The sequence below is a fragment of the Balaenoptera borealis genome, assembly GCF_965194805.1.
Source record: "Balaenoptera borealis genome assembly, chromosome: 20".
Classification (NCBI taxonomy): Eukaryota; Metazoa; Chordata; class Mammalia; order Artiodactyla; family Balaenopteridae; genus Balaenoptera; species Balaenoptera borealis.
The window spans coordinates 51,679,086-51,700,283 of record NC_138879.1 but is presented as its reverse complement, the minus strand read 5'-3'; the positions used below and the strand labels follow the sequence as shown (position 1 = coordinate 51,700,283).

At 44.0% G+C, this 21,198-nt stretch overlaps 1 long non-coding RNA gene across 3 annotated transcripts in view; it reads right to left on the bottom strand.

The window, feature by feature from the left end:
• Positions 1–21,198, bottom strand: part of LOC309618007 — a 34,532-nt gene that overhangs the window by 7,440 nt on the left and 5,894 nt on the right. For 2 of the 3 annotated variants that reach the window (XR_014238235.1, XR_014238236.1), the window contains exons 3-4: positions 17,971–18,081; positions 10,359–10,427 (exon numbers count right to left, since the gene is read on the bottom strand). This is a non-coding gene — a long non-coding RNA (uncharacterized lncRNA). Of the gene's footprint in view, positions 1–10,358; positions 10,428–15,024; positions 15,610–15,995; positions 18,082–21,198 lie in introns of those variants that run through there. The other variant, XR_014238237.1, reaches the window with a different exon arrangement.

Genomic DNA, 21,198 nt, shown 5'->3' with positions numbered 1-21,198 from the left:
TAGCCCCTGCTCGCCACAACTAGAGAAAGCCTGTGTGCAGCAATGAAGACCCAACGCAGCCAAAATAAATAAATACATACATACATACCCTGTTTAAAAAAAAAAAAAAAAGAATTGATTGAACTGTAGGACACCCAGTTGGTGTCAGGGTAGTTGGAGAATTGGTTGGTGTGAGAGAACAAACAAAAACAAAAGAAACACCTATTTGGTGTCAAAAGTGCTATTAGTAAAAACAGCTAATAGTTGGTGTCAGAAGTGAGATTTGCTAGACAGGCCCTAGCTCACAGAAATATGTGGTTTGAGAGGAGAAAGGATACAAAGATGGGAGATGCAGAACCTTTGACTCCTGGGTGGCCATGTGGTCACCCCTGGCATGCAGCAGCAGCTGTGCTGCACTCAGTTACTAAAGGTAAAAGTGACCAGTGGAATTTAAAGTTGGATTCAACTCCCAGGAAGTTGTTTCACTAGATGCATAAGGAAATGCAAACCAAAAAGAAAAAAAGTGAAATATACAATCCCTTGGTGATTATTTGTAATAGCTAAAATGAAATTTTTTTTTTTTTGCATTTTTTTTTTTAAATTTATTTATTTATGGCTGTGTTGGGTCTTCGTTTCTGTGCGAGGGCTTTCTCTAGTTGCGGCAAGTGGGGGCCACTCTTCATCGCGGTGCACGGGCCTCTCACTATCGCGGCCTCTCTTGTTGCGGAGCACAAGCTCCAGACGCACAGACTCAGTAGTTGTGGCTCACGGGCTTAGTTGCTCCGCGGCATGTGGGATCTTCCCAGACCAGGGCTCGAACCCGTGTCCCCTGCATTGGCAGGCAGATTCTCAACCACTGCGCCACCAGGGAAGCCCCCGCTAAAATGAAATTTAAAAAGAGTTCTGGTTTGGACTTTGGTGCTAGACTAAGCTCGGTTTTGAGTCAGTCTGAGTTTTGGCCACTAGCCTCAAAGCTATCCAGTAAATAATTAGCCTGGGACAACAGAAAGTACCTCGAAGGCCTCTGCTCACCAAGAAGGTAGTCAGCATGGGGGGAAGGCAAAAACCAAGGATCTACTGAAACCAGGAATATAGTTGTGAAGGAGTTGCTTCATTTTGTAGATTGGTATCATCAGCTTCCTGAAGGACCTTTACTAAAATGGATTGTGAGAGTGACTAATTTAGGGGCAGTATCTTTGTTTATAAGTGCTGCAGGATAGAACAGCATGTTTGGGTTGATACAGGACCCACAGTTCACTATTAAACAATCATAGATGGCTGTACGCCAACCAGACACACAGGAGGTTATTCCTGAGGAATAATCCTAAAGCTATCCAGGACCCACCAAAAGTCACCTCATTAGCATAAACTCAGGTATAGTCAAAGGGGCCTGTTATGTATAACAAAAGACACTCCTCTCACCTCTTATCACTCAGGAAATTCCAAGGGTTTTACACGCTTCTGAGCCAAGAACCTGGGATGAAGACCAAAATATGTATTTCTTACATCACAATATCACACACCCCCAGCTGTTTCCCAGAGTGTTTTAAAGCACACCCCAGACATCAGTTATCTCCCTTATATGCACCTATAACTAACTAATAAAGGCTTTTAAAAAATGTAACCACCATGCCATTATCATACCCAATAAACTTAACAATTATTCTTTAATATCATAATACCCAGTTCATATTCAAATTTCTTGAATTATCTCAGAAATGGCTTTTACAGTTGGTTTGTTACAATCAAGAAATGAATAAGATCTACACATTGCTTTTGGTTGTTATCGCTCTTAAGTTTTTTTGTTTTTTTCTATAACAGAACTCCTTCCCTTTTTTATTTTCAGTCCACTGATTCAATGAGAAACTAAAACACTTGTCCTGTAGAATGTTCCTCATTCTGGATCTGGCTGATTATTTCCTCTGGGTGTTTTTTTAATCTGTTCATCTATATTCTTTAGTTCTATAATCTGGCAGTTAGATCTAGATGACAAGGCCCTTTTAATGTGGCCGCTGCCAACCTCCACAGGCTGATCTCATCCTGCTTCCTGCCCCCTCTCTACCCTCGAGCCAGGGGCTCTAAATAAAGACACGACACTCTTTCAGTGTGGAACTTCCCTGTTTTCTTGCACAATTAGTTCCTTCTCAGCCTAAAGCTCACTTTCTTAGGAAGGGAGGCTTTCCTTGACCCCAGATGAGGGTAGACACCCCCTGATAATACCTTGTAAATCCCCTACAGCCATAAAAGGGCAGCCTAGGTCCCTGGTGGATTGAGGGGAAAGAGAACTTTTCCCCACTCCCTTGGCCAGAAAAATAACCTCTCCCTAAGTTCCTGCCATCTCCTACATGAAAGCATATTGTTATCTCCGAGCAGCGGGGTTACTAAGGATTTGTTTATTCATTTTGTTTTGCTGTCCTGCTCATTTTTCTTCCGTGAACACACAGTACTTTTGTAATAAAGACGTTTAATTTACAAATTTGCCCACCTTAATAATTCACTTACTAAATACTGATTGATGCACACACGGCTTTGTGTTAGAGATGCAGTGGGGGAAAAAAAACAAGAGAATGCTTCCATGAAATTTACAAGGATCCCTTACCCCCATCACTCTCTATCACATTACTCTTTTATTTTCTTTGAGCATGTATCACAGTTATTTTGTTATGTCATTCAGTTATTTCTGTTTATTACCCCTCCTCCTCCAATACACACTAAAAAGTGAATTTCATGAAAGGGGAGACCTTGTCTGTCTGATTATAACTATGCTCCAGCACAGTGCCTGGGACGTAATAGCAACTCGGCATTTACTAAAGGAATTTTTTTTTTTTCTCGCTGCGCAGCTTGAGGGATCTTAGTTCCCTGACCAGAGATTGAACTCCGGCCCACGGCAATGAAAGCACCAAGTCCTAACCGCTGGACAGCCAGGGAATTCCCTAAAGGACTTTTAGAAACCTATTCCTGCTATACTGGAGGGAAAATAGACTATGAGAGGGTAAGACTTGAGACAGATCAGCTAGGAGTTTTTGGTAGCAATACAGGCAAGAGCTGATGGTGCCTTGATGCTGGAGAGAAACAGGTTAAATCCTAGGGCTAATGAGGAGGTAGAAATAACAGGTGGTGAGCAATCATATTGGAACAAGGGGAGGGCAGAGAAGGAGCTGAACGTTCCCAGCCAGGACAACCAGATCGAAGAAGGAAGTGCCGTGTGCTCAGCGGGGACACAGGAAGAGGAGGGATGGAGTTAGAGCGGTTGGAAGGGGTGGGAGAGAAAGGTAATGAATTCAGGGTGGGACTCGTTAAGTTTGAAATGCTCATGGGACCTCGCGGTGGAGATTCTGGTAGGCAATTGACATGTGAGATGGAACTCACACAACTAGGAGAGTGGATGAGGACCCTAGAAAGAAGAAGGGGCCTTCAAAACAGAATCCTGGTGGAGGTAAGGATGGTCAGAGGAAGAGGAGCCAACTAGGAGAGGGAGAAGTGCTGAGAGCAGTGGAAAACCAGGAGGGTTCAGAAACAAAGAAAGGGTGGTCAGCTGTGCCAGACGCTGCTTAGGCCAGGTCAGATCAAGGTGAAGAAATGTCCCCTGTACTTCACAACAAAGACAAGAGAGTATTCAACAGAGTGGTGGTGGCAGCCTTGAGAGGGTGGATAGTGAGAGGGAGGCGAATTGGAGGCAACAATTGGGCAACTTAGAGAATACAGAAGGCCCTAAAAGGAAAATTCAAAATCCCAACACCCAGAGATAACCACCGTCGCCATTTTGTTGTGTTTACAGTCTCTTTTATCAAAATGTACATATTTTTACAAAATTTAATCATATTGTACATCATGCTAACTAGCTTGCTCTTTTAATAAAACAATACGTTATGAACAGCTTTTGGGGACTTCCCTGGTGGCACAGTGGTTAAGAATCCGCCTGCCAATGCAGGGGGCACGGGTTCGAGCCCTGGTCCGGGAAGATCCCACATGCCGCGGAGCAACTAAGCCCGTGCGCCACAACTACTGAGCCTGCACTCTAGAACCCACGAGCCACAACTACTGAAGCCCGTGTGCCTAGAGCCCATGCTCTGCAACAAGAGTAGCCACCACAATGAGAAGCCTGTGCACCGCAACAAAGAGTAGCCCCCGCTCGCCGCAACTAGAGAAAGCACGCACGCAGCAACGAAGATCCAACGCAACCAAAAATAAAATGTAAATAAATAAATAAATGTATAATATGTTATGAACAGCTTTTTATGTCATTAGACAGTCTCTTTGTCTCATCTGTCTATACAGATGGCTGTATATTAGTTTACTTTATGAATGTGACATGGCCTAGTGGGACATTTAGGCAGTTCCTAATTTTTCTCTATTATAAAGGAAGGAGGAAGTAGAAAGTGTCCCAGCTGGGAACGAAAGCGGGACCCAAGACTGTCTGGGCCTCTGTGGTGGGCGGGGAGTTGATATGCCTGAGACACTTCGCATGGAGTTTCCGGCCAAGGAAGGAGGAAGGCAGTTTGCAGGGTCCGAGGTAGAAGCGTAGGATGACGAAGACAACATGGGCCTGTGTGGGGTGCTAGTCCCAACCCAGCCTCGTGGACACAGATCTGAGGCCTAGAAGACAGGAACCACAGACAGAAGCCAAAGAGCTGCTGTAAAGCCGAGGGGCATGAAGAGCACAGCACAGCACCTAGAGCCCAGGAAGCAAAGTCATACGCTTCCACTGTCAACACACCAGAAGTCCACACTTGCCAACATACCCGTTGTCACCGTGACTTATCCCCACATGACTCTGTTCATCCCCTCTTGGGTTCAATCTCCTACCTCCTCCCTTTCCTGCCCCAGATCCTCTCATTGGACCCTCTGGGATTTAAGATCAACAAGATCCCCCAAATCATCCACCTCTTCTCTTGGTTTTCCCTTTGCCTTCTTGCTCTCAGAAACTTGGTGCTCCTCCAAAGCCACTACCCCCTTGCAACCCTTTGAAGAAATATTTTTTCTCCCACATTCCACAAATTCTGAGATGAGGCAGTTGTCTTTCTTACCGTATGTTTTTGCTTCCAGAAAATTTCTCCTCCCTCCAAAACCCCAGCCTCTTTGAAGCACATGCCAGGAGACTAGACCAGCCATTACCCTTCCTGTGGCAATCATCTTGTAACATCTACCAGCTTCATCAAGGGCTTAAGCATTTGGCTTATGTTTACTTCTCCATCATTAATCATGTCTTCATTTGTGTAACTAAGACATCCATTGAGATAATCCATCCAACAGCCCAACCTCTCAGCTCCCTGTCCTCTTCTCTTCCCCCCCTCCTCAGCCACACGCTCCAATAGCCAAACCCTAGAGCCCTGTCATTACCAGTAACGGCACCTCTTTCAACCTTCTGATTCCCAGCGCCCCACTACTATCCATCCTTCTAGTCCCCTCTCTGATATCCTCAGTTCAACAATCCTTCAACCTTTCAGGTTCTTTAGTCCACATTTTCACTGTCCATCACCCTCTTCACATCTTCACATCCCACCTCACCCAGTTTAGGTCCGATTGTCCATGACTATAATGATTCCTTTGCACACACTCTTAATGCTCTTGTCCCACCATTTTCCTTGCAAAACTGCAAGAAGGATCAAACCAAACTCCACCAACAATGAGACTTTCCCTGAGCAACTGAGCACGGCTGGGGATAAACAAGTGTGCTGACAAATCTCACTTTGAATGTGTAACAACAAATCACAAGTGGGCTCGTAGCACACCCAACCATCTTATGATTTCTCTGCTCAATACTCTCTTCTGCCCTCTGAAATTCCCCTTCTTGCCTCGGATGGCAACACTGCACGCCCCCATCCTCAGAACTTCCTCATCTTTCCACCAGCGCTTCTTATGATATCTATTCCCCGCAATTTCCGTTTTTCTGTTTGTTTTTTGGTCATTCATGTTAAATGCATTCCTCAAATGTCTGGTCATCCTTTCTTCTCCATTCACATCCCAACCACTCTGATGAAGAGTACCCTTGTTGAGATAATGCCAAGCCCAATGGTCAGTATTCACTCTCTTAGCAGAATTTAACAGAGTTGTTAAATGCACTCGCTCTTTGAAGCACTGTGTTGGCCTCTGGGACAGCACATTCCCCTGGTTTTCCTCCCCCTTTGCTAGGGTATCCTTTTGCTGTCTCCTCCTCCTCTTGCCTCTCTGTCTATCCTCTACTCTCCTTTCTCCCTTGCCCTCCACACCTGTCTTCCCCGTGCTTCCTCGTGTTTATTTTGTTTCTAATATTTATTTATTTATTTAGCTGCGCCCGATCTTAGTTGCGGCATGTGGTATCTTTAGTTGCGGCATACAAACTCTTAGTTGCGGCATGTGGGATCTAGTTCCCTGACCAGGGATTGAACCTGGGCCCCCTGCATTGGGAACGTGGAGTCTTAGCCACTGGACGGCCAGGGAAGTCCCTTTTTTTTTTTTTAAGTATTTATTTTTGGCCATGCCGTGCAGCACGCGGGATTTTAGTTCCCTGACCAGGGATCGAACCCATGCCCCCTGCAGTGGAAGTGCAGAGTCTTAAACACTGGACTGCCAGGGAAGTGCCTGCTGTGCCCATTCTTTGCAGGCCAAGCCCGTTTCCCCAGGGCCTTTGCACTTACTGTTGCCTTCGCTGGAACACTCTTCCTCCCAAATCCCACTCCCTTCCTGAAGGTCACTGCCTCAGAGAGACCTTCCCTGACCTCACTAACTAAAATAGCCTGTCAGTCTACCTCCTTGTTTCCTTTTTCTTCACAACACGTATTTCTCCCTAAAGTTGTATATGTATTGTTGACTTGTTTATTGTCTGCCTCTCCCCAACTGAATCCCCAGCATATTGAACAATATCTGGTACACAGTAAGTACTCAATAAACCTTTGTCATATGAAAGAAAGAAAAGGAGAGGGAAGAAAGAGAGAAAGAACAGGTAAGCAAAAAGCCTGAGAAAACAGGTTTCAGTTAAAGCCAGCTTAAATCACCAGCTCCTTCCCTCTGCATATTCCATCAATCATGTTGATGGTAGCACAGCAATTACAAGCACAAGAGTCTGCCAGGCATGAGTACAAGTCCCAGTTTGACTGATGTCAGCTGTGTGGTTTTAAGCAAGTTACTTAATCTCTCTGAGCCACATACCCCCCTTCGGCAAATTTTTATGAGTGCCTATTTACAACAGAGGCATTACGCCATATCTGTTGTGAGGATTATATAAGATAATTTATGAAATGTCTCTGATACCAATCATAAGTGCTAATCATAAGTACTCAGTAATCTGGTGTCATTTATGACCATTCTTCAAGTTTTGCCATGATACATTTTCATCTGTTTATAATCATCTGTGTTTGCAATTCAGATTTTCTCAGTGATCAAAGAATTATTTAGGACTTTTGGTGGGTTTTGTTTTGTTTTTTTTGTTTTTGGCCATGCCACACAGCATGCCGGATCTTAGTTCCCTGACCAAGGATTGAACCCGTGCCCCCTGCAGTGGAAGCGTGGAGTCTTTTTTTTTTTTTTTTTGGCTGCGTTGGGTCTTCGTTGCTACGTGGGGGCTTCCTCTTCGTTGCTGCGTTCAGGCTTCTCATTGCGGTGGCTTCTCTTGCTGCGGACCACGGGCTATAGGCCCGCAGGCTTCAGTAGCTGCTGCATGCAGGCTCAGTAGTTGTCGCTCACGGGCTCTAGAGCGCAGGCTCAGTAGTTGGGGCGCATGGGCTTAGTTGTTCCGAGGCATGTGGAATCTTCCCAGACCAGGGATTGAACCCGTGTTCCCTGCATTGGCAGGTGGATTCTTAACCACTGCGCCATCAGGGAAGCCCGGAAGCGTGGAGTCAACCACTGGACCACCAGGGAAGTCCCAGGACTGTTTGGGGGTTTTTTAACGGTTGGATTTTTTTACTTAAACATTTGTAAATTTCTAGTTTATTGCATTGTGGTTGGAGAAGGTGGCCACTACAATTTCAAGTTTGGGGTTATCTGGTATTTCCTTCAGAACTTCATATTTTATCAATATTTATAAATGTTTCATTGACATTGAAAAATGTGTGTTCTCCATTTATGAGATACAAAGTTCAAGAAATATCATTTGAAGGCAAGCTCCAGGATGGAGACTTTATCTATTGCTGTATTCCTGGTATCCAGCAAAGGTCATGGTGCACATCAGACACATTCAGTAAATATTTGCTGAATGAGTGGCTAATTAATCAATCACCTTATTATCATTTAGATTCTCAATACCTTTGTACCTTTGTGTATTTTTTCTTACTTCATCGGCCAAAGACTGCTGAGTTATGTCACAGTTTCTCACCACTATTATATTTTCTAGTCTATATAGCTATATAGATATATATATAGTTTCCCAGGGTATTTCTAAGTATTTGGACTTTATATATTTCAATACAATATGATTTCGTGCCTAAAGGTTTATGGCTGTTATATAATCATTGTAAATATACTCTACATCAATATAAAATGAACACTTAACAAAACATTATCTATGGGACTTCCCTGGTGGTCCAGCGGGTAAGACTCTGCGCTCCCAATGCGGGGGGCCTGGGTTCGATCCCTGGTCTGGGAACTAGATCCCACATGCATGCCGCAACTAAGACCTGTTGCAGCCTAAATAAATAAATATAAAAAAAAAAAACATTATCTATACCATATGGTTTAATTTTATTATGCATTTATTATTTGGAATAAGCAAAACATAATAATAAAATTCAAAATGTGCAATAGTACCTTTTCATAAAAGTGAAAAGTAATTTCCCTTTCCCTCTGGTCTCCCATTGCCCTGTTTCCCTCCCCTGAGGCAACTACTGTTAACAGAATTTTGCTGATTAGCCTAATTTGGAAACATTTATTTTTTTCATAGAGTTTAAAATAGTTACATAAATTGTTTTGATCCATATATTTGGTATAATTAGTGATCTTATTTTATGTTTTCTCTTTCTTATGCCTCCTTGATGCTTTATATTCTGCTATATGGATTACATTTTCTTTGCTTTTATCTTCTCTGGAGGTTTGCAAGGCATATATCTCATTTTTTATTTCTCTAATGTTTTCCTTTAACATTTCCAAAAGTATTCTTAACTTGTATTTCTTGACTTGAAGTCAAGAATAAAATAACATGGGAATTCCCTGGCGGTCCAGTGGCTAGGACCCCGCGCTTCCACTGAAAGGTGCACAGGTTCGATCCCTGGTTGGGGAACTAAGATACCGTATGCCATGTGGCATGGCCAAAAAAAAAAAAAGAGTAAAATAACATGCTATGAGTCTCCCCAGTTAAATCAAGAAGTTAAGCATATCTGTTTCCTCCCCTCCTCAGATAATGTTGATAAAACTGGGAGTTACAGATAGAGATTGTTATTATTGTTCTAATCTTGCTCTGTGGTTGTAAGGGAGACTTACCCACCTGTTAAGGGTTCAATTGTATCTCCCCAAAATTCATATGTTGAAGTATTAACCCCCAGTACCTCAGAATGTGACTGTATTTGGAGACAGGGTCTTTAAAGAGGTAATAAAGTCAAAAAGAGGTCATTACAGTGGGTCCTAATCCAATATGACGGATGTCCTTATAAAAAGAGGATATCTGGACACCAACGTGTAAAGAAGAAAGATCATGTGAAGACACAGGGAGATGGCCGCCACCTACAAGCCAAACAAAGGGGCCGCAGAAGAAACCAATCCTACTAATGCCTTGATCTCAGACTTCTGACCTCCTGAACTGTGAGAAATAAATGTCTGCTCTTTAAGTCACCCAGTCCCTGGTACTTTGTTATGGCAGCCTTAGCAAACGAATACATCACCCAAAATAACTCAAGGAAAAAGGGGATCATGGGCAAGCCCCCTCTCATGGTCCCACACAGTGTCTCTAACGACCCTCTAGAGAGGAACCTATAGAGGGGGACGGAGCACGATGTATTACCGCCTGCCCTGCCCTGCCCTCTGTGGGCATCTCTTCCTTGACACTCAGTGGTCCCTGATGAGGATGCTGTGACTGATGCCTCTTGGATGACATTGACCAGGAAGTGACCCTCCCCTGCTCAGGATTCTGCCTTGCTAGCTTCCCATTATAAGGAGGTAAACAATATTTACTGCAACATTTAGATATCTTCCCCTGGAGGGAACGAGGAGAGAGACACCAGGCATGAACTCCTGCTCTAGTGACCTTGTCCCTTGCCCCACAACCGAGATTGTGTCTCACTGGCAGATAACTCATTTCCAACGCTCCACCTCTTTCCACAATTCTCTCCCAATCTCTGCTGAGTTGATGCCCTTTTCTCAGGAAACACCACCCCTTCCTTCCTATGGAAAGAATCTATTCCCCAAACCTTCTTGGGCCTTGTAAACATTATAGCCAAATGCATTTTTCCTGGTATGCAGTGCCTACTCACCACAAACATACAGTGGAGGGTGACTGTGGGTGCGTGGGTGCAGCGAGCTCAAGTCTCCAGGGGTCTCAGCTGGGAGAGGGAAGAGAAGAGAAATGCTGAAGGGTTGTATCTGCAACCCTGAATTCAAACACTCCACACCATCTGATGAATATTTCCCTTCTGAAGACTCCATCTGATCCTCATCTGGCTGATAACACTGGCTTCACCAAGCTAAGAGAGCATTCACCCTCCACCCTACCCAGGTTACATTACAAAACATCCGCAGTCGAAATTCATAGGGTCCTCTGAACAGCGTCACTCTTACGCCTGGGTCTCCCTCCATACCTCTCACTTCCATGGTTTTGACTTCCCCACTTCAGGGAAAAAAACCACTACCCATTCAGTTGCCCAAACCCCAAATTTAGAAACCATCTTTGATTTCCTTCTTTTTTTCCATCACCTCCACATTCAACTCACCCGTGAGCCAGTTCTCTCCCTATGCATCCCCGTGGTCCACACCTACGTCATTTCTCACCTGGGCTACTGTGGTAGCCTCCTCACATTGGTCCCCCTGCTTCCACTCTTCCCCACCTCTGCCAATACAATCCATTTGCCAGGCATCACCAAAATGATCTTTTAAAAATGAAATAAAATCATGTCACTCCCTTGCTTAAAACCCTCCAAAGCCTTCTAGACTCCCCAGAAGGCCCTACATGATCTAGCCCCTGCCTACCTCTCTCATCTTGCCTGTCTCCTCCTCTTGGACCCCTCTGCCCCATCCTAATCACTGACCTCTTTCTGGTTCCTTAATACGACTCTTCTCCCCCAGAGCCTTTGCCTGTTCCCTCAACCAGAATGTGCTTTGCCTCCAGCTCATCACATGGCTGTCTCCTGCCATCCTTCAGGCCTCCTCTGAGAGGCTCCCCTCTCTGAGTGGAAGCAACAGAGCATCATGGTCAAGAGCACAGACCCTGGAGCCAAACTGCCAGGATTCCAATGCAGGCTCTTCCAGTTTCCTGATCTGCAAAACGGGGATGAGGACAACCATTCCGCTTCCTCATAGGTTTGTTATGAGAATTACAGGAGTTGATACATGTTAAATACTTAGACTGGCATACAGGTGAGACAGTATTATGATGTCAGTTGTTATTATTATTATATCCTGCAGGCCCACTGCTAACATTTGTAAGGCCTAGGACAGCAGCACAAATGAAGGCACACGTACTGTAAGTCTAAATATTTTATTGTATATGGGACTTCCCTGGCGGTCCAGTGGTTAAGACTCTGCACTTCCAATGCAGGGGGCGTGAGTTCAAACCCTGGCTGGAGAACTAAGACCCCACATGCCACGCGGCCCCCAAAAAACAAAAACAAACAAAACCAAAAAATAAATATTTTATTGTATAAATCAAGCTATGCTCAAGGCCAGGCCCATACATATTCACCCCCTTGGCCTGCTCACCTCCTCGTAATCCAGAGGCTAAAGGAACCAAATTCTTCCCGGACCAGGGCTGCTGCCTGCAAGCCTGAGGGTTAGCCCAGAACTGGTGGGCAGAGTGAACAGAGCTGCCCAGATGCCTACATGGTTGACCGAGACCCACCACCACCCCCAACAGCAGACTCTCAGCCTCCCATCCACTCCAATTGGCCCATTGCTCTCTCGTAATTCCCATTTGCTCAGTTGCTTACCACCCTTGCAAAACCCTTCTCACAGGCCAAAAGGGAGGGAAAGGGGCCTCGTGTTTCAGCATTTGTGATACACTGGGCGCCTTACAGCCTTGCCACCAAAGTGCGGTCCTTGGGAAGAGAAGCCTCAGCATCACCCGGGCGCGTGTTAGAAATGCAGACTCTCTGGTCCCCTCCTAGCCCTGCCGACTCAAAATCTGCATTTTAACAAGACCCCCTGGAGACCTGCATAAAGTTAAGCAGAGAGCCAGGTAGGGGCCCCTCTTGCCCAGGTCTCAGTGTGGTTCTGGTTCCCTAACCACAAGAGCTAGAGTAGCCACTGGCCCAAGTCACTCCCCATCACATCACATTGTTGATTTCCTTCATAAAACTTAGTATAGTCTCTAACTTCTACTTTACTGCCTGTCTCCCAAAGTGTAATATAAGCTACAGGGAGGGACCTTGTCTGTCAAGTGTTTAGTGCTGGATTCACTGGGTCCAGAACTGGGCCTACACAGAGAATTCCACTAAGACATCTTCAATTGTAATACACGCTATTATTTTATGTACCACTAAGAAAAAAATGCTGCCTGGTAAATTATAACACAATGCTTTCTAAGCACTTAAAATATGTATTGTATGCTAATTAAAAGTTATTTTAGGCCCTTCAAAAAGAAAATCATTCTGGTGCATACATGAAAAGAAAACTGTAAGTAAAACAAATTGGTTAAAATATTCACAAAGTTTCTTCCGAGTCCGACTCTTCTGATTCATTTTCTGACTGACCTCTCTGCCATTAAGGGCACTGGTGATGCAGCACTTCTCAAGACTGATCCCCTACTGTCACCGAGATTTTCTTCCAAACTGCTGGTGCTTTCCTGTTTTACCTCATGGTAAATCATGTGGTAAATCAACATCTTCACTCACGTCCAATTTTTGCCCCACTACTTTGCTTCCATGACTTTCTTAATATATCATTAGTTTTTTTTTTTTTAATTAATTAATTTATTTATCTTTTGGCTGCATCTCATGGCATGCAGAATCTTAGTTCCCCAGCCAGGGATCGAACCGTGCCCCCTGCAGTGGAAGCACAGAGTCTTAACCACTGTACCACCAGGGAAGTCCCTATCATTAGTTTTTTTGTCTCAATTTTAAAACACAGTGTAATCTTTTTGGAGACTTTTCAAAATTGAAATATAATTGACATATAACATTGTATATATTTTAAGTGTACAACGTAATGATTTGTACACATACATGTATATACATATATATGTACGCGTGACTGAGTCACTTTGCTGTACAGAACAAATTAACACAACATTGTAACATTTTTTTAAATTTATTTATTTATTTTTGGTTGCGTTGGGTCTTTGCTGCCGTACCCACACAGGCTTTCTCTAGTACTGTCGAGCAGGGGCTACTCTTCATTGCAGTGTGCGGGCTTCTCACTGCTGTGGCTTCTCTTTGTTGCAGAGCACGGGCTCTAGGAGCGCAGGCTTCTGTAGTTGTGGCACGCGGGCTCAGTAGTTGTGGCTCGCGGGCTCTAGAGCGCAGGCTTGGTAGTTGTGGAGCACGGGCTTAGGTGCTCCGCGGCATGTGGGAACTTCCCAGACCAGGGCTCGAACCCGTGTCCCCTGTATTGGCAGGCAGACTCCTAACCACTGCACCACCAGGGAAGTCCCAACACAATATTGTAAATCAATTATACTTCAATAAAATTTCTAGGGACTTCCCTGGTGGCACAGTGGTTGGGAATCTGCCTGCCGGTGCAGGGGACACAGGTTCGAGCCCTCGTCCGGGAGGATCCCACATGCTGCGGAGCAACTGAGCCCTTGAGCCACAGCTACTGGAGCCTGTGCTCTAGAGCCCGTGCTCCGCAGCGGGAGGCCACCGCAATGAGAGGCCCGCACGCCGCAACTGGAGACAGCCCATGCGCAGCAACAGGGACCCAATGCAGCCAAGAATAAATAAATAAAATAAATTTTAAAAAAAATTTCTAAAAAAAGATCTACTCTCTTAGCTTGGACACTTTTTTAAAAAATAGACTATATTTTTTTAGAGTAGTTTTAGGGTCACAGCAAAAGTGAACAGAAAGTACAGAGCATTCCACATACCCACTACCCCCACACGTGCAGAGTCTCCCCCAATATCAACATCCCCCATCAAAGTGGTACATTTGTTACAATCAATGAACCTACATTGACATATCATTACCACCCAAAGTCCATAGCTTAAATAAATAAATTAATTAATTAAAAAAAAACACCATTGTTTATATAGGGTTCACTCTTGGTGTTGTACATTCTATGGGTTTTGACAAATGTATAATGACATGTATCCACCATTATAACACCATACAGGATAATTTCACAGTCCTAAAAATCCTCTGAACTCTGCCTATTCATCTCTCCCCATCCCCCAACCCTTGGCAACCACTGACCTTTTTACTGTCTCCAGAGTTTTGCCTTTTCCAGAATGTCATATAGTTGGAATCACATAGTGTGTAGCCTTTTCAGATTGTTCCTTTCACTTAGAAATATGCATTTAAGTTTCCTCTATGTTTTTCATGACTTGAGAGCTTATTTCTTTTAATGTTGAACAATATTCTATTGTCTGCATGTACCACAGTTTATTTAGCCATTCACCTACTGAAGGACATCTTGGTTGCTTCCAAGTTTTGGCAATCATGAATAAAGCTGCTATAAACATCCATGTGGGGCTTCCCTGGTGGCGCAGTGGTTGAGAATCTGCCTGCCAATGCAGGGGACACGGGTTCGAGCCCTGGTCTGGGAAGATCCCACATGCCACGGAGCAACTAGGCCCGTGAGCCACAACTACTGAGCCTGCGTGTCTGGAGCCCGTGCTCTGCAACAAGAGAGGCCGCAATAGTGAGAGGCCCGCGCACCGCGATGAAGAATGGCCCCCGCTTGCCACAACTGGAGAAAGCCCTCGCACAGAAACGAAGACCCAACACAGCTAAAAATAAATAAATAAATAAAAACAAAAAAACAAAAAACATCCATGTGCAGGTTTCTGTGGGGACATAAGTTTTTCAAATCATTTGGGTAAATACCTAGAAGCATGAGTCCTAGGTCTTATGGTAAAAGTATGTTTAGTTTTATGACACTGCCAAACTTTCTTCCAAAGTGCCTGTATCACTTTGCATCCCCACTAGCAATCAATGAGAATTCCTGTTGCTCCACGTCTTCATCAGCATTTGATGTTGTCAGTGTTTTGAATTTTGGCCATTCTAATAGGTGTGTAGTGGTATCTCATTATTGTAGGGAAATGACATATGATGTTGAGCATCTTTTCATGTGCTTATTTACCATTTATATATCTTCTTTGATGAGGTGTCTATTCAAGTCTTTTGCCCAATTTTTACATCAGGTGGCTCTTTTTTCTTCTTGTTCAGTTTTAAGAGTTCTTTGTATGTTTTGAATAACAATCCTTTATCAGATATGTCTTTTACAAATATTTTCTCCCAATCTGCAACGTGTCTCCTTATTCTCTTGACAGTGTCTTTCACAGAGCAGAAGTTTTTAATTTCAATGAAGTCCAGGACTTCCCTGGCAGTCCAGTGGTTAAGACTTCATGCTTCGGGCTTCCCTGATGGCGCAGTGGTTAAGAATCCGCCTGCCAATGCAGGAGACACGGGTTCGAGCCCTGGTCCGGGAAGATCCCACATGCCGTGGAGCAACTAAGCCCGTGCGCCACAACTACCGAGCCTGCACTCTAGAGCCCACGGGCCACAACTACTGAGCCCACGCGCCACAACTACTGAAGCCTGTGCGCCTAGAGCGCGTGCTCCGCAACAAAAGAAGCCACCGCAATGAGAAGTCTGCGCACCACAACGAAGAGTAGCCCCCGCTCGCCACAACTAGAGAAAGCCTGCGCGCAGCAAGGAAGACCCGACGCAGCCAATACATACATACATATATACATAAATAAATAAAATTTATAAAAAAAAAAAAGACTTCATGCTTCCACTGCAGGAGGCATGGGTTCGATCTCTGGTCAGGGAACTAGGATCCCACATGCCACGTGGCGTGGCCAAAAAATAAAAATAAATTAATTAAAATCAATGAAGTCCAGATTATCAATTATTTCTTTCATGGATCACACACAGAAGTTGGTTCTGCCTTTGGACATCTTAATTACCTGAACCAATAAATGCTCTTTTTCTTTCAGTAGAGTTGAGTTTCTGTGACCTGATAAGTTTCCTTAAAATGGACTCTAGTCATGGCCGGCAATAAATGATTGACATCTTTACTACTGTTAATATAATTTTTAGAATTTACACTATATATTTTCTCTTTAAAAGGATTTTTTGACACTTATATTCAGTGTCATTAACTGGGTTTATAAAAATTATTTCCAGTTATGCCAAGATTTCCCCATTTTGGGAGTTTTTATTTCACTTCATCTCTTGGTGAGTTAAAATATCTTAAAAAAAAAAAAAAAAAAAAAAGGAGAAGAAGGAGACATAGTGGTATTTCCAAACCCAAACATTCTCAGAAATGCAGTTCTGTTGCCCTTCACACGCAAGAGGAAACTTGCATACACGTACAATAACTGACTCATAGCTTGTGTCATGACTATATATGTTGCTCCCTTGTCTTCTGGGCATTTAGTGTTACAGAGACGTCTCAAGCCTGAACGACTTTTGTTCCTTTCTAGGAAGCCTTTTAACTTTGCTGAGCTGTATTCTTTAATTCACATATTTAGTCAGGATGGATCCGGGTTCAGTTCACTTTTAATACTTCACCTGGGATACAGTACGCCCTCCAGCCCACTAACTCAAGTGGAGCCGCGCCCTGGGGAAGCCTTCTCTGAGCACAGATTTGTCACCTGTGACGTCACTCCCACCAGCTCTGTTCTTATCTTTGGGAGCAGCTGGTTTCCTTACCTTCCGTCTCTATTCTCCCTCTTATCTTCCCTTGTGCTGTTTTGATCGCTGGTCCTTTTTTTCTAATCTTTTGGTCCTTTTCCTGTGCATCTTGCTCAAGTTTGTCCTCTGTATCCCTCTCCCGCTTTGCCCCACTTTCAGTCTTGTTCTTCAGTGCTTCTCACGTGGACTTTAGCTCTCTTTGTGCATTTTTTGAGTTTCCATGCAATTCTCCTTCTTCCCCAAACACGCACTGGTGCCTTTTCATCTCAGTCTTTCATTCCTTAAAGAACTCTGCTCCTCCTTCTAGTGAAACCCTTCCTGAAAATTCCTTCCAAATCCTACAGTAAATATTTCTCAAGAGTTCTGTTTCTTTCTTTCAGTCTTCAGGACGATGTGCCCTTTCCCTTGTTTTGATGAAGTTTTTCAGAATCCCAATAATGTTTTTAACATTATTATTCCGTGCATACGGAGTTGTACAAAATGTAATAGAAATGAATACACAACCACCCCCCACACACAACTTTTCTTTTTTTCTCTTCACTTATCCTGAAAAGCAGAACCATCTCTCAGACTCAGGACTGATGAACTTGTAGTGAATATGCAGCTTCTCTTGGCCCTACTCCCTGTCCATCAGGACAATGGCTGAATCCCCGCTCCAGGCTTAAGTGGGAAGACCCGTGACATAGGTATCACAGCTGCTCTAGTGGTTCAACATCACTTCCGGTGACTCAGCAGAACCACGCGTCCTCTGCCTCACCTCAGACCCGGGCTCCCCACCTCTACTCCCCAGGGCTTGTGCTTCTTCCTCCTGCACTGTTTCTGAATACCTGTTCTCTACACAATTCTCTTCCTATGGCTTCTGCTTATTTATGGATTCAGTTGCCTTGTGGCTTTTGCTCACTCCCTGCTTTCATACTTCTCTCAGTTCCCTCTGATGACTCTCAGGTTGGGGCCATCCTTCCCTCTGATGACTCTCAGGTTGTCTTCAGTCAACTTTCCCAAGAATGAAGATCCAATTCATTGATCAGTCATCATTCAGTGAGGGTACCTCTCTCTGTTGGGCAGTGTTCTTACCTCAAGCAACCACACAGGTCTCTGGTTTCATGTCTGCTTTTGGGTTGGCTACTCCTTCTTGGATCAATCAGCTGTGGCCTAGATAATGGGGTCTGTGTCAGTCAGCTATTGCTGTGGAACAAAAAAATCCCACGAAGTCTTAGTGGCCTACAAATATCAGCATTTATTTCACTCATACATTGGTTTCACTCAACATTGGTTGAGTGAAACCAATGTGTGGATTGGTTGGAGGTCAGCTGATGTAGGCTGGGATCTTGTATCTTACACCTTCCTTTTACCAGTGAGCTAACTCAGGCATGTTCTCCCGAAGCCCATATCTGGGTCTCACGCATGCAACTGAGAATCCCTGTACTCTCCAGCACAAGGCTCTGTCCACAGCAAGGGCTTAATGAATTCATCTCTGTGTCAAAAAAGACTCTTTAGGAAATTCCCTGGCAGTCCAATGGTTAGGACTCTGTGCTTTCACTGCCGAGTGCCTGGGTTCAACCCCTGGTCAGGGAACTGAGATCCCACAAGACACACTGCAGGGCCAAAAGAGAAAAAAAAAACCTACAGATTCAATGCAATCCCTATCAAATTACCAATGGCACTTTTCACAGAACTAGAACAAAAAAAAATCTTAAATTTTGTATGGAGAGACAAAAGACTCCAGATAGCCAAAGCCACAGTAATCAAGACGGTATGGTACTGGCACAAAAACAGAAATATGGATCAATGGAACAGAATAGAAAGCCCAGAGATAAACCCACACACATCTGGTCACCTTATCTTTGACAAAGGAGGCAAGAATATACAATGGAGAAAAGACAGCCTCTTCAATAGGTGGTGCTGGGAAAAATGGACAGATACGTGTAAAAGGATGAAATTAGAACACACCCTAACGCTATACACAAAAATAAACTCAAAATGGATTAAAGACCTAAATGTCAGGCCAGACACTATAAAACTCTTAAGATGAAAACATAGGCAGAAGACTCTATGACATAAATCACAGCAAGATCCTTTTTGACCCACTTCCTAGAGTAAGGGAAATAAAAACAAAAATAAACAAATGGGACCTAATGAAACTTAAAAGCTTCTGCACAGCAAAGGAAATCATAAACAAGATGAAAAGACAACCCTCAGAATGGGAGAAAATATTTCCAAACAAAGCAACTGACAAAGGATTAATCTCCAAAATATACAAGCAGCTCATGCAGCTCAATATCACAAAAACAAACAACCCAATCCAAAAATGGGCAGAAGACCTAAATTGACATTTCTCCAAAGAAGACATACATATGGCAAACAAATACATGAAAAGATGCTCAAAATCACTAATCAGTAGAGAAATGAAAATCAAAACCACAATGAGGTATCACCTCACACTGGTCAGAATGGCCATCATCAAAAAATCTAGAAACAATAAATACTGGAAAGGGTGTGGAGAAAAGGGAACCCTCCTGCACTGTTGGTGGGAATGTAAATTGATACAGCCACTATGGAGAACAGTATGGAGGTTCCTTAAAAAACTAAAAATAGAACTACCATATGACCCAGCAATCCCACTACTGGGCATATACCCTGAGAAAACCATAATTCAAAAAGCTACATGTACCACGATATTCATTGCAGCACTATTTACAATAGCTAGGACACGGAAGTAACCTAAATGCCCATCAACAGATGAATGGAGAAAGAAGATGTGGCACATATATACAATGGAATATTACTCAGCCATAAAAAGGAACGAAACTGAGTTATTTGTACTGAGGTGGATGGACCTAGAGTCTGTCATACAGAGTGAAGTAAGTCAGAAAGAGAAAAACAAATACCGTATGCTAACGCATATATATGGAATTTTAAAAAGCGGTACTGATGAACCTAGTGGCAGGGCAGGAAAAAAGACGCAGACGTAGAGAATGGACTTGAGGGCACAGGGTGGGGGAAGGGGAAGCTGGGATGAAGTGAGAGTAGCATTGACATATATACACTACCAAATGTAAAATGGACGGCTAGTGGGAAGCTGCTGCATAGCACAAGGAGATCAACTCGATGCTTTGAGACAACCTAGAGGGATGGGATAGGAAGGGTGGGAGGGAGGGGATATGGGGATAATGGGGATATATGTATACATATAGCTAATTCACTTTGTTGTACAGCAGAAACTAACACAACACTGTAAAGCATTTATACTCCAATAAAGATGTGGGAAAAAAAATGCTGTCGTGTGCAGCTCAAAACAGAGGGAGGTTTAAAAAAAACAACAAAAAAAGACTCTTTACCCTGCAGTTGACAGAAACACAACTCAAACTGGTTCACATAATCAAAAGTTTCCAAGGACAGATCAGGCTTCAGGCATAGCTGGATCTACACGTTCACATGATGTCATCAAGACTTAGTCTTGTGAATTCCTTAGCGGTCCAGTGGTTAGGACTCTGCGCTTCCACTGCCGAGGGCCCAGCTTCAATTCCTGGTCAGGGAACTAAGATCCCACAAGTCGGGGGGTGGTGCGGGGGGGGATTTAGTCTCTCTCCATCTCTTGACTGGTCTTTCCTCTGGATTTTCTTCACTCTCCAGCAGGCAGGTGACAATATGCCACCAGCAACTGCAGCAGCGCAACAAAAACAGGAATTCTTTGACCTCAGATTGCCAACAACAAGAACCAGAAATTGGTTCCCATGGGGCTGGCTTGGATCACGTGGCCATTGCTGAATAAAACACGGAGGCCAGGGGGATGGATGCTTTAATCAATGAGACCTCAGTGGTGGTCTCAACAGGAAGATGGTTCAATAAACAGACATTAACAAGAAGAAACAAAAGGATAATGAACCTCCACCACCATCTTTAGTTTCTTTCCAGGAGAAAATCTCCCTATGGGACTAATAGGGCACCATACACTGGCTTAGCGTGTCCTTGGTTATAAAATGTTTCTCACCCTCACCTTGACCCTTTTTTTTTTTTTTTTTTTTGGCCACCCCACGCGGCTTGCAGGATCTTAGTTCCCCAACCAGGGATCGAACCCAGGCCGCAGGCAGTGAGGGTGCTGAGTCCTAATCACTGGACCGCCAGGGAACTCCCTAATCCATTTAATCCTCACCACCTGCCTGCGAGCCAAGGGCATACCTTGGCTGTATACCCTTTGTACAGATGAGGCAACTGAGACAGAGACATTAAGGGGCTTGGCTAAGTCACAAAGCAGGTAAGGAGTCGACCAAGGTTCTGTGGAGAGGTGTGTGCAGAAAAAGA